Source organism: Malus sylvestris, chromosome 11 (genome assembly GCF_916048215.2).
Source record: "Malus sylvestris chromosome 11, drMalSylv7.2, whole genome shotgun sequence".
Classification (NCBI taxonomy): Eukaryota; Viridiplantae; Streptophyta; class Magnoliopsida; order Rosales; family Rosaceae; genus Malus; species Malus sylvestris.
Genome location: NC_062270.1, coordinates 32,037,946 through 32,052,654, shown reverse-complemented (window position 1 = coordinate 32,052,654; position 14,709 = coordinate 32,037,946).

Below are 14,709 nucleotides of genomic sequence, written 5' to 3'. Positions count from 1 at the left end.
GAATGATTTAGTACAAATGACATTAGGAAATATTGTGAGAGAATGATCTCTATTTATAGAAGAGAGTTTCTAGTTTCTAGTTTTTAGTTTCATTCTGACATTGACACGTGTCGCGCTGTGATTAGCCTTCTGGTTTGAGGGAAACTCTTTTGGGTCCTTGACGGTATAACGTTGATCGGTGCTCAGTAGTTTCGGGATTAGTCAAGTATGGTACAAACAGTGCTTCCTTAAATTCCCGAGTGAGGGAAGCTCATCGGTTAAGGACTTGCAAGATCCAAGCTATTGAGTAATCACGAAACTTCTAAGTACCGAAGTGTGGTATCATTTTCACTTGCCTTATCTGTCTCATATATAGATGTGACATCTTCTCTGGAAGTACTTTTCCTCTATCAAGGGGTGGTATCTTTAACCAATGAACATGCACAAGGTAATGTACCAATTTCACTTGAAGCTTACTTGTAGTTTTGGGCTTGGTCAAGTGCGATACAAACCCTATAGTAGGAGTCCCCCAAGTCGCCGAGCTAGGAGATTTGCCGAAGGAGGTAACAGACATGGTAAGCAAACAGACTTCCAAGCAAGCAACCTGGATTGGAAGTTCGACTTCGGCTTACGGTTGATTGTTCTCCTTCTCCTTGTGTCGTAAACAGCAACAAGGATAAGGAGAAGCAAATAGAGAAGAGATGATAAGAGATATTTTTGTTTTTGAAGAAGTAACTTTCCATAGGCCTATTCTTAAATTGGGCTGGAGGGTTTTCTGGTTTCCTCCAGAGTATAAGGCCGACTCAAGAATTTGAGGGTCAAAACAAGTCCAGTAAATCTAGAGTACGTTCGACCCTGATGATATGGAATACTTTTGCTGTTGACAAAGTAGTGGATGCATCGGCACGTGTTCTGTTACGCTTGTCTCTACATGTTTTCTTGTATCCTTCTCACTTGGCCTATTTGCTCCTCATTCAGATGTGGTATCTTCTCTGGAAGCATAAGATGTTGAAGATGAGTACTCGAGAGCAATGCCAGGTAAGTAATCAGGCAAGGGGTTCCAAACAGTCAGTTCCTGACTGGAAGCTTGATTCAAAGTGCTGACTGATTGCTCTCTTTCTCCTTGTCTTGCAGGTAAGAATAATGCCAAAGGAAAAGACAAAGAAAAAGCATGATATGAGATGCTCTTGCTTTTAACCCTGATGATATGAGATACTTTTGCTCTGTTGTGGCTTGTTTGCAGAGGTATTATCGGAAGGAAAAGAAGCTGAGCATTTCGAGAGACTCTGCTGAGAGTACCCTCTCGGATGTAAAGAAAAGTTGAGCATTTTTTTATTTGCAGGTCTGCCTGGCTGTGGAGGATGGAGGTCGACATATATAGGAGTCTTCCTAACAACAAGTAGTAGTGCTATTCCTTTACCCTTCTTGGTTATAACAATGTAGTGGAAGCTGCAAGCTTCACTGTTTTAACTTTGTCAAAGCACTTTGAAAAAGTGGTCTATGGTATCTGGAAAGCTGATGTTGCATGTGAAGATTGCAGACAAGCTTTATCCAAGGAAATCTAGCTCTCGAAGTTCGGAGAGCGGTGCCTCTTCGGTTTTCGAACAAGCAATCATGTCGGGGATTTGGCTCTCGAGATTCCGAGAACGGTGCCTCTTTGATTTTTGAGAAAGCAATCATATTGGAAGACTGACTCTTGAGATTCGGAGAGTAGTGCCTCTTCAATTTTTGAGAAAGTAATCATGTTAGGAGTCTGGCTCTCGAGATTCGGAGGGTCATGCCTCTTCGATTTTTTAGCACGTAATCCTGTTTGGAGTTTGGCTCTCCAGATTCGTAGAGCGGTGCCTTTTCGATTTTTGAGAAAGTAATCCTGTTGGGAGTCTGACTCTTGAGATTCGGAGAGCAGTGTCTTTTCGATTTTTGATAAAGTAACCATATTGAGAGTCTGGCTCTCTAGATTCGGAGGGTGGTGCCTCTTCGATTTTTTAGCAAGCAATCTTGCTGAGAGTGTTTTCTCGAATGTGAGTAAAGGTTGGGCATTTTTATCAGTCTGCCTTGCCACGTAGTACGGAGGTTGACACACATTGAGACTTTCTAGTTATCAAGCAGTGATGCTGTTCCTTTACCCTTGTGGGTAATAGTAGGGTAATTGGACCTTCAAAATTTATGTGTCTAAATTTTGTCAGAAATCTTTGGCAAAGTTATCTGTGGTACCCGAGGAGCTGATGTTACGTGTGAAAGTGGTGCCTCTTCGGAATCCGGAGAGTGGTGCATTTTCGATTTTTGAACCAACGGCCATGTTGTCCTTTCTTTTATATGGGCACCAATTGTGTGCAAGAAGTACATTCAGAGAGTTATTGCTTTTAGGAATTTCCCCCTTACTTTAGAGATTTATTGCACCTCATTTCTCCTTCATCATTTCTGAGAATGTCTAGCCCACCGACCGTCGTTTTGACTTGAACTTTGGGGAAGAGGGAGCCATGCATTCTCAAGACAACATATGGCGCCCATCCTTCTTATCCCTTACTGGTCCTTTTACCGTTGGGGACTCTGTGATGAAGAATGATATGACTGCTACGGTGGTGGCCAGTAACCTTCTCACTCCCAAAGATAACAGATTACTTTCCAAACGGTCTGATGAGTTGGCTGTTAAGGTTTATCTGGCTCTCAGTGTTCAGTGTGCAAGTTATGTGTCTAATATGGCCCAACGCCTATTTGCTCGAACCCGCCAAGTTGAATCATTGGCAGCTAAAATGATAAGTCTCTAACAGGAGATCAGAGGGCTCAAGCATGAGAATAAAAAGTTACACATGCTCGTACATGACTATGCTACAAACATGAAGAGGAATCTTGACCAGCTGCAGGAATCTGATGGTCAGATTTTACTTGATCATCAGAGGTTTGTGAGTTTGTTCCAAAGGCATTTATTGCCTTCGTCTTCTGGGGCTCTACCGCGTAATAAAGCTCCAAATGATCAACCTTCGGTGTCTCCTCCTTCTGGGTTCTGCCTAGTACTGAGGCTCCGAATAATCACCCTCTGGTGCCTCCTCTTTCTGGGGCTCTGCCGACTGTTGAGACTTCTCCTGAGCAACCTTTGTGAAGGCTCCCTCTTGTTTGTTTATTTTGATTCATGTATATGTACATATTTGTAACTTATCGGAGATATCAATAAACAAGCTTTGCTTCATTTCAACGTATTGTGTTAAATACACCAATGCCTTCTTCACTAAGTTCTTTGAATTTTTCCTTTTGTTGAATCTTGTATGTTGAAGCTTTGTGAGTGAAGCATGTAGGTTGAGGTAGTGCTCCCTTAATTTTTCGAGTGAGGAAAACTTCTCGGTTGGAGACTTGAAAAAATCCAAGTCACTGAGTGGTCGTGAGACTTCCGACTATCAAGGTAGTCTCTGGTTGAGGGAGTTGACGAATGAGGTATCTCGCTAGTAGCCAAGTTTCCAAAGTAACAAAACTTTACCATTTTCCTTTCTAAGTGGTAGCTCAAAACTCCTCTTTCATATATATTTGTTATGAAAGTTGTTAGGCCCAAAGACGATGAGGCCTAAACTATTTATTTTTTTAATTCTCGAATTTTCGAATTTCTGAAAGAAAGAAAAAAAAATATATATATATATATATATATATATTTTAAGCTTTATAGGTGAAGTTTTGAGGTTGAAGCTTTGTTGGGTACCATGAATTGATTTTGCTTCACACTATCTTGATCAAGATAGTGTGAAGTTTTTGTGTTAAAGCTTTGTAGGTGAAGCTTTTGTGAGTGGGGCTTTTGTGGTGGGTGAAGCTTTTGTAGGTGGGGAACCTTTTGTGGTGGGTGAAGTTTTTGTGGATGAAGTTTTTGTGGGTGAAGCTTTTGTGGTGGGGGAAGCTTTTGTTGGTGAAGCTTTTATGGGTGAACTTTTTGTAGGTGAAGTTTTTGTGGTGGGTGAAGCTTTTGTGGTGGGGGAAGCTTTTGTCGGTAAAGCTTTTATGAGTGAAACTTTTGTGGTGGGGGAAGCTTTTGTGGGTGAAGCTTTGTTGGTGAAGCTTTTATTTGTGGTGGGTGAAGCTTTTATGGGTGAAGCTTTTGTTGGTGAAGCTTTTATGGGTGAAGCTTTTGTAGGTGAATCTATTGTGGGTGAAGCTATTGTGGGTGAAGCTATTGTGGGTGAAGTTTTTGTTGGTGAAACTTTTATGGGTAAAGCTATTATGGGTAGGGGAAGTTTTTGTGGGTGAAGCTTTTGTGGTATGGAAAGCTTCTTTTGTGGTAGGGGAAGCTTTTGTGGGTGAAGCTTTTGTTGGTGAAGCTTTTTTAGGTGAAGCTTTTTTAGGTGAAGCTTTTGTGGTGGGTGAAGCTTTTGTGGGTGAAGCTTTTATAGGTGAAGTTATTGTAGGTGAAGCTTTTATGTTGAAGCTTTGTAGGTGAAGCTTTGAAGTTGAAGCTTTGAAGGTGAAGTTTTTGTGGTGGGTGAAACTTTTATGGATGAAGCTTTTGGCTTTTGTTGGTGAAGTTTTTATGGGTGAAGCTATTATGGGTGGGGGAAACTTTTGTGGGTGAAACTTTTGTGGTGGGGGAAGCTTCTTTTGTGGGTGAAGCTTTTGTAGTGGGATAAGCTTTTGTGAGTGAAGCTTTTGTGATGGGTGGATGCTTTTGTAGGTGAAGCTTTTGTGGTGGGGGAAACTTTTGTGGGTAAAGCTTTTGTAGGTGAAGCTTTTGTGATGGGTGAAGCTTTTGTGGGTGAAGCTTTTATTGGTGAAGCTTTTATGGGTGAAGCTATTATGGGTGAAGCTTTTGTGTTGAAGCTTTGTAGGTGAAGCTTTGGAGTTGAAGCTTTGTAGGTGAAGCTTTGTAGGTGAAGCTTTTGAGTTGAAGTTTTGTAGGTGAAGCTTTTGTGTTGAAGTTTTTGTAGGTGAAGCTTTGGAGTTGAAGTTTTGGAGGTGAAGCTTTGGAGTTGAAGCTTTTATTAGGTACCATGAATTGATTTTGCTTCACACTATCTTGATTAAGATAGTGTGAAGCTTTTGAGAATTTGTAGTTGTCCTCCATTGATGAAGCTTTTGTTGGTGAAGCTTTTGTGGTGAAGCTTTGTTGGGTACCACGAATTGATTTTGCTTCACACTATCTTGATCAAGATAGTGTGAAGTTTTTGAGAATTTGTAATTGTCCTCCATTGATGAAGCTTTATTGAATTTCTTTTTTTTTTTTTTAAGAAACTAGAAATTTGAAAATGTGGGAGAGACAACATATACAAATTTTGCTTTCACACTGTTGAGCAATGAAGGATTATTTTGTGAAAACATGTTCATTTAAGCAACATCATATAGCATGCAATTAACAATTAAAGGCGGAATCATGCTAGCATGCACTTAAAAACAAAACATTAACCAAGAAATTCAAAGCCTAGTAGATTGGTGAACCATTAATCAACTCAAAACAAAGTGAGTTGAGATTTATACCTTTGTAGATTTATACCTTTGTAGATTCCTCCTTGCATAAGCAAAGGCTAATCACCCAAAGAGAGGGCCTTCATTCCTTGCATCTTAAATCTATATTTTTGGATGGAAGAATAGGTTTCTCCAAGTTCCCAAAGTAGGGAAACTCTAAGTCTCTTCACCAAGGAGAGATTGGAGAAGAAATGAGTGACCTTGGAGTAGTGGGATTGCAAGATGCACCCCCCAAGGGGCCGGCCTCCTAGAGAGAAAATGGAGAGACAAGTTCTCACCAATTTTCTCTAAAAGAAACCCTAATGAATAAAAAGGCTATAAAGTCATATTTATACCTTTATTCATTTAAGTGGCAAACTTGTAATTAAAGCAAGTTCACTACCCTTCCTCTAAATGGCCGGCCATGGGGTGTTGTTTGGGCTTTTGGGTTTTAGTGAATCATTATTCATTAAGTTGTCATACAACTTAAGTCAATGGGCTTGACGTTCGAAGCCCATTGGGCCTTAAGGTCCAAAACATATCCCGAGGTCTTTAACGAACTTATTCGTTTGATTAATTAACATATTAATTAATCCTTGCCATAAATAAATGATTAAACCATTTAATCATTCTTACTCATCTCCGTTTAATCTCCAATCTCCACCTTTTATGGTGTGCGATCCATTATGTTCCTTTTAGCGAGGCAGTGGGCGATTAAAACCATTTCAAATCGATTGTGAATTGAAACTTACTTTCAATTCTCCCTTTAGTGATTACACACGTTTAGGGCTTCCACAAACCATGAGTGACACCTTGCAACATATCATGGTTACCCAAGCTAATCAGAAGAGGTAGAGAAAACCTATTCAGTTTGGGATTACAAATGCAATACGGTCTTTCTCTAATCTAATACTCCTGACCACATTGTTTGGTTTGATAGTTTATTTATTCATGTCTACTATCCAATGTGATTCGTGTGCTTATATGATTTCATTGAATGTGATTTAGAACGACTTTTCTAAATCTCATTCATACTCTGGCCAGAGATTCTAAATCATATCATAGAGTATTCTCCCTCAAACGGTTTGAAGGTTAGAGATCCCTTGTTGCGCATTCACTTGCCTCCATGACTAAGTGGCTTAACCCCAACGATGCCGTGGACACCCCGATGGGGTGACTTTGACATAATCAAAGATCAAGGACTTAACCACAAGACAACTGTGATGCCTCAGGTCAAAGGACTAATTTGCATTATCCCAAACATGAGTTCTCATGTGACATGAGTATGAGAACTCTTCGTTGATCACGTTCAGTGAACTCATTCTCTACTGAGCACCTACGTACTTGTCTTGATGTCACACACACCAATGACTCGAGACTAGTCACTCTCCCTGAGAGAAGACATAGCACGTACCGATCTTGACGGACTGTCAATGCCCAATTGGCAATCCTATGATCAGGAACATTTAGGATGTGTCTACGAAAGAATGGTCTCATGAATCTAACTTCATTAGATTACATTCTTCCAATCACATATTCCTTGGACTTTATCATTTAAGCATATAACATTTATATGAGACGGCTCAAACAATAATCTTTGCCCTTTATATTAAACTAGATTAGTTTAACATGTAAAATGTCCGTAAAGTATCATCATATGATTGGCTTTAGGGCACATTTCCAACAATCTCCCACTTGCACTAGAGCCAATCAGCTTAGTCATCAGTGATGATACCTCTTCTGTAGTCATTTCATAAATGGCTGAATAGTAGGCCTAGGCAATGGATATCTATATGTTATCCATAGAAGCAACCTTGAGAATAACAACGTCACCATTATACATGATTCTCAATCATGTGGTTCAGTCTCTCATATGAGTTCGGATCTTGATGAGACCTTGATTCCCTGGCTTGAGCTATCGCCCCATTAGTGTCATAGTGTCGATACACTAGATACACTTTCTGGTTGGAACCGAATAGAGAGTTCATAAATGAACTTTCTCATCCAAACAACATTGTTGTAAGCTTCTATATGGCAATATATTTTGCATTCATAATGGAACACACTAAAGTCATTACTTTAATGTTTCCATCCAAATATCTCTTTAGTCATAATAAAGAGATATCCGTTTATCTCTTCATTCATAATGAAGAAACATCCAATGATGGATTAGATTCATAATCTAATACATTTACGCTTCCATTACGTTACTCTGATTCTTCCTCAATCTTTGAGGAATTTATCCTTTAGTATTTCTTAAATACTTAAGGACTTACTTGACAGTTGCCATGGTTATGATCCTGGGCTTACACTGATATCGTCTTGTACCTTTCTAGGTACAACCCATATCAATGTTTTTCATACAATATGAAATACATAAATCACCTTTCTGCTTACGCATAAAGGATTCTATTTACGCATTATTTCTTTGGGAGTCAAAGGGTACGTTCCCTTTGAGAAGAGCTACCTCCTAGTCTCACTAGAGTTGTTCTTCTGATTAAAGTTTATCATCATATGAGAAACTTCCTAGCATCTTTTGTCTATTATTAGGGATTAATATAATCAAATTATATCCTAAAATCTATCAATATAGATTTCCATCCCATGTATATAGACTATGTCTCCCATATACATTCTATCTTCATATAATGTTTAAAGTCATAACTTTAACGAAGAAATATTCTTTTCATTTCCAAAATTAATATATCATACATATATTCATATATATCACATATATATTTATATATATATATATATACAAATTTAGGAATATGATTAACTCCCACTAATCTTTTGTAAAACTAGTAAACAAAAGATTCATTTACATCTTTATGAGAAATCAAACGATTTGACCTTTCTCTCATAAGACGCTTATAGCTCCCACTAGCTTGCTAAGATCCATGATGGATGGATCTCTACAACTTATATGTCTTGTGATTCATAGTTTTAGACATATATTATCAAGACTATCTTAATAATGGTTTCGGAAACCCATATTATGTCCAAACATTGAATCACCATTTAGTTGTAGCTAGCAATCTTCAAATTAATTGAAACTAAGACTACGTCAAAAATGGTTCCTTCAAAGTCAACCATTCTATTTGATTGTAGTCACCTTAAGCTACCAATTAGCTTATGAAGGTTTCATTATTTCGGGTCAAATGGTACTTTACCATTCCCATGAGTATATATCGTATATGCACTCAATGTAGTCATAAGGATTTTCATTCTTATTTCTTTCGAATTAAGAGGTGCAACTCTATGACATAGTCATAAAGTTCAAACCATTCAACTGAGACGGTTTATAAATCCTTCTCGACTACCTTGGAGCTTATGGTATAGGAACTAGGTTGTTATATTTGTTGATTACTTTCTTGTCTCTCAAAGAACCATTCTTTGAGTTCTATCCTTCGTTCATTTGCTCTTAGGCAAATCACATTGTAGGATTACAATGAACTACCCAACAAAACAACATTTGTTAGTTGGTTTATAGAAGCGATATCCAAAAGTTAATTTAAGGATATCCTACAAGATTGTTATCAAACAAATATTGTGTATTAACACACAACCCCAAATCTTAACATGTTTAAGATTTGTCTTTCTTTCCAACTACATCTTATGGAGTCATGAAAAATTTGGAAGATCTTCTAATTGACAATCATATTGTTTTTAGAAGTATATATCCTATATATATGGGTAATTGATAATATCCAACGAACTAAATCTTATTCAAGTTCGTTCTTCTCCTAATGGAGAAATCCATTATCTTATGATGCTTCTTTCCTTGATATCTTTCAAGAAAACTATTCTAAAGTGTTACCATTCCTTGGACCAAATCTGAGGATGTAAATACTTTAGACGTCTTACTCATCAACTTACATTTCTTGAATTCTTTGAAACATTTTGCAAAGTATTCGGACTTGTGTTTATTCAAAAATAAACTATAGTCCAACCGAGAGTGATCTTCGGTGAATGTTATCCAACATGAGTAGTATTATGTTTGTGGACAAGTGCCACTAACATCTAAGTGAATTAACCTCAACAACTTTGTGATTCTTTCTTCTTTCCAAAAGAATAAAGATTCGAACATTTCGCCTCTATACAATTTTAACAAGAAGGTATTGGATCCGGATCTAATGATCCAAAGCGTCCATCTATGACCAACTCGTAATTTATGTTTTAGAGGTATCACAACTTTAGTTGGGATTAGTCACTACTTTGCAACCTTTTGGGTTTTTAAGCATCATTATATTCTAAACAGTTAACACTACCATATCATCTCTACTATAGAGATTATTAATTAGATTACAATAATCTAATCATTGATTAATAAAGAACAATGTTTTGTCAAACAAAACATTTATCCATTTCACATAGTGACGGAATTTAGTTCCTTAAAATTGGAATATAAAGACAATCTATGTTTTTCCAATTTCTTTGGTAGTTCATATGAGGAAGTAAGTACCATCTGCTTTCGCAGAGATCTATATTTGATTCACTTTCCGAATGTGAAGCACCTTTTCCTTCTCTCATATATCTTCTACTTCTTATTAGTCACACTTTTACAACGATTGTAAAACATAGTTACTAATACGGAATCAAGCATTCAAGTAGAAGAACCAACTGTTTTGAACTTTTCAAGAACAATTTACAACACCTTCGAAAGGTGGGTTCTTGACATTTGCAAGACATTTCTTGCAAATACCCCTTCCAATGTCCATCCTTTCATAAAGAAAGTTTGTTCCCTTGGAGTTAATTTTATCTTCTTCATTTGACTTCTCCTTTGACTACAATAGTCACGGTCCCTAAACTCCCACTATCTCTCTTGAAACTTATTTCAATTGTGTTATACACATCAAACATTTTGGAGAGCATGTGGTTATTGTTCACTACATAGTTTACAATAAACTTAGTGAACCATTAGGATAGGGGCACTTAGGTGAAGTCCTTGCCTAGTTTCCGTCTCATTAAGTGGTTTATCACTTCAACACTTAATGATTCAAAATCATTATAAGTCCATGTTAATGGACTATTTTTGTCAACCAACCATTATGTTCTAAACATAATTACAAACCTTCAAGAGTTGTACAAGGCAACTCTCATTTCTTCATACAACAATTTGTAAGTGAAGAAACATGGCACATAAAGTGTCCATGCCTTTGTGCTTTCTTCTTAAGTTCTTTGTTCATTTAACAAAGAAACAAGCACTAAGTGTTTGCATTGACTAAGAGTTGTTCAAAGCAACTCCTATTTCTTCATACAACAATTTGTAATTGAAGAATTATGACATTTCCAATTGTTGTCCTCTTTATGATAGACTTTTCTAACATATTCTTCTAATGATACATTATCAATAGGAAGATTGTGAGGATGAGACTACTTAGGTACATTTACAAGCCATTAAAGACAATCTATGGTTTTGTAGTACTAAGTCCGGAAACTAAAGCATTCGGCTTTTCTTTGTCAAGTTTTGGATAGCGTTTGCAAATATATTGGTAAACAAATACATAACGAATATAAATTGATTGATTTTAAGCCATTTGATTCGGGTCTTTAAATCAAATAGCACCACCCACTATTTTTGGCAAATTCCATATCCCTCATTGGAATTCGAGAGTTTTGGATGAAACTCTTAGTAGGTTATGGGAGGCTCACCATTACCAAGCCCACCTCAGAAGAACTCCATATTGGCTAGCAACAATAATAATGAGAGAGTACGCTTACTCATTTACAACTAATGCAAGTACCCATCTTATTTGGCCTCTAGAGAATGATGTCTCAGAAGAACTCCATATTGGCACCATTGCACTTAGTTAAGTCATTCCCACCATGCTAGTTCAAGTAGGGGTTCAAGAATGGCCTCAGAAGAACTCCATATTGGCCATACTCGTTGCCTACTTTCACTTCATCATATGTTTATAGGCTTCTCCTGAATGTAAGCACATACTTTGCAACCCCAGAACTGGACGAATACTTTGTATGAGTCACAAACGATTGAAGCCTACCACGGTGGAAGGCCACGAAAGAATGTTCAAAGCACTCTCACGCTTTTCAACTTAATATTGGTTTGGTTGAGGGTTTTAGGTCTTATCACATATAAATATTCATTTTAATCTCTATTAAAACTATTTTGGTCCTATTACAACTATTGGTCCATATGATTGTTTTTAGTTGTATATAATACTCCCACTATGCTTATAAAACGGTTTTTAAAGCAAGAGTATATGATACTACTAACATAACCTTTGCATTCATTTGATGGACTATATAGTTGCCTTAGGGCCTTAGGATGACTATGAACCTTTGTTTAGATTCAACACGAGCCTTGTGTTGAATCTCGGTCTAGGGATGGTGATTGATTTTAGTTACGCGTTTAATCACATTAAGGCGTGTTGTCTTAGGGGCGTTGGACCCAACTACTTCATTTTCATGCATATCAAATAAAGCAAGAAAGAAGTACTTCAAAGTAAAGGTGAGCTTATGCTCATTACAACATTTGCATAAAACAAATTACTTTAAAGTAAAGAAGAGCTTATGCCCTTTTACAACATTTGATCAAATCAAATTACAACCAAAATCTAATCTACACATTCCCATGGTTCAAACAAATTTGAAACGGCCTTTCACATAGCTCAATTATATTAGGCTTAGGTTCATAATCACCCTTTAATTAATTAACACTTTAACTAATTAAATTGAATGCAACATTTTCATTTGGTTTTTGTATCCATAAAATTGATTTAAATGGAGCTAAACAAAATGAAAATCCAATTCTCATTTAAAGAGACAAAACAATTTTGTTCTCTACTTAATTTGGGCCAATATGCAATAACCACAACTTTTGGGCTATATTGCAAAACTTTTGGGGTCACTTTGTAAAGACACAAAAGTCCACTACTTCATGTAATTACACTAGAACCCAAAATTTAATCAATGCAAAAACTTCATTAAAGGAGCAAAACAATTTGTCCTTTAGCGTTTTTGGACCTAAACGTAAAAACGTAAACTTTTGGGCCAAAGTGCAAATACACAAAAGTATCAAAACTTTATGTAATTGCATAAAAGACCCAAAAGAACCCTAATAATAGGGTGGCCGGTTTTGGAGTGTTAGTCCACAAAAATTTTGAAATTTTTTCAACAATTTCATAAAGCCTTGCAAGTGGTTTTTAGTTGGTGTAAATCATTAAACCATGCATGTGGTGTGTAAGGTGTGTAAGGTGTGTAAGTCTTACACACCCATCACAATTTCTATCACCTTTCAAAAAATAAAAAAGTTTTGATGATAGATATTTCACACCAATCAACACAAAACAAAGACTTTATGAAATTAATCAAAACTTTGAATCAAAACACAAACCTTTTTGTTCTTGGCAAAAATGTCAAGAACAATGAAGAACATTCATGAAAAACCCAAAATTTTTCCATGAAATTTTTCCACCCAAAAACATTCCAAAACCATTCAAGCTTTAGGGAAATAACATCTAACCAAACTAGGGTACATAGGGGTTCCAAAAGTCACCTTAAAACACTTTTAACAAGTCAAACAAGAACCCAAAAAATCACCCTTTGTATTTGGCCGAAAATCCCCAAAGTCATGGCACCAAATTTTAGCTCCAATATTCATGTTCATATGAACTACATCTACAACATTTGAGATGGCAAATTTTCTAACAAAATTTATATTCAAAGAAACAAGAATAAAGCTTGTAACATATTACAACTTTTAAATCACAAACTATGAACTACAAAACCCAAAAGGATTCACCAACTACTAGACCTAGGCTCTGATACCACTTGAAGGATTATTTTGTGAAAACATGTTCATTTAAGCAACATCATATAGCATGCAATTAACAATTAAAGGCGGAATCATGCTAGCATGCACTTAAAAACAAAACATTAACCAAGAAATTCAAAGCATAGTAGATTGGTGAACCATTAATCAACTCAAAACAAAGTGAGTTGAGATTTATACCTTTGTAGATTCCTCTTTGCATAAGCAAAGGCTAATCACCCAAAGAGAGGGCCTTCATTCCTTGCATCTTAAATCTATATTTTTGGATGGAAGAATAGGTTTCTCCAAGTTCCCAAAGTAGGGAAACTCTAAGTCTCTTCACCAAGGAGAGATTGGAGAAGAAATGAGTGACCTTGGAGTAGTGGGATTGCAAGATGCACCCCCCAAGGGGCCGGCCTCCTAGAGAGAAAATGGAGAGACAAGTTCTCACCAATTTTCTCTAAAAGAAACCCTAATGAATAAAAAGGCTATAAAGTCATATTTATACCTTTATTCATTTAAGTGGCAAACTTGTAATTAAAGCAAGTTCACTACCCTTCCTCTAAATGGCCGGCCATGGGGTGTTGTTTGGGCTTTTGGGTCTTAGTGAATCATTATTCATTAAGTTGTCATACAACTTAAGTCAATGGGCTTGACGTTCGAAGCCCATTGGGCCTTAAGGTCCAAAACATATCCCGAGGTCTTTAACGAACTTATTCGTTTGATTAATTAACATATTAATTAATCCTTGCCATAAATAAATGATTAAACCATTTAATCATTCTTACTCATCTCCGTTTAATCTCCAATCTCCACCTCTTATGGTGTGCGATCCATTAGGTTCCTTTTAGCGAGGCAGTGGGCGATTAAAACCATTTCAAATCGATTGTGAATTGAAACTTACTTTCAATTCTCCCTTTAGTGATTACACACGTTTAGGGCTTCCACAAACCATGAGTGACACCTTGCAGCATATCATGGTTACCCAAGCTAATCAGAAGAGGTAGAGAAAACCTATTCAGTTTGGGATTACAAATGCAATACGGTCTTTCTCTAATCTAATACTCCTGACCACATTGTTTGGTTTGATAGTTTATTTATTCATGTCTACTATCCAATGTGATTCGTGTGCTTATATGATTTCATTGAATGTGATTTAGAACGACTTTTCTAAATCTCATTCATACTCTGGCCAGAGATTCTAAATCATATCATAGAGTATTCTCCCTCAAACGGTTTGAAGGTTAGAGATCCCTTGTTGCGCATTCACTTGCCTCCATGACTAAGTGGCTTAACCCCAACGATGCCGTGGACACCCCGATGGGGTGACTTTGACATAATCAAAGATCAAGGACTTAACCACAAGACAACTGTGATGCCTCAGGTCAAAGGACTAATTTGCATTATCCCAAACATGAGTTCTCATGTGACATGAGTATGAGAACTCTTCGTTGATCACGTTCAGTGAACTCATTCTCTACTGAGCACCTACGTACTTGTCTTGATGTCACACACACCAATGACTCGAGACTAGTCACTCT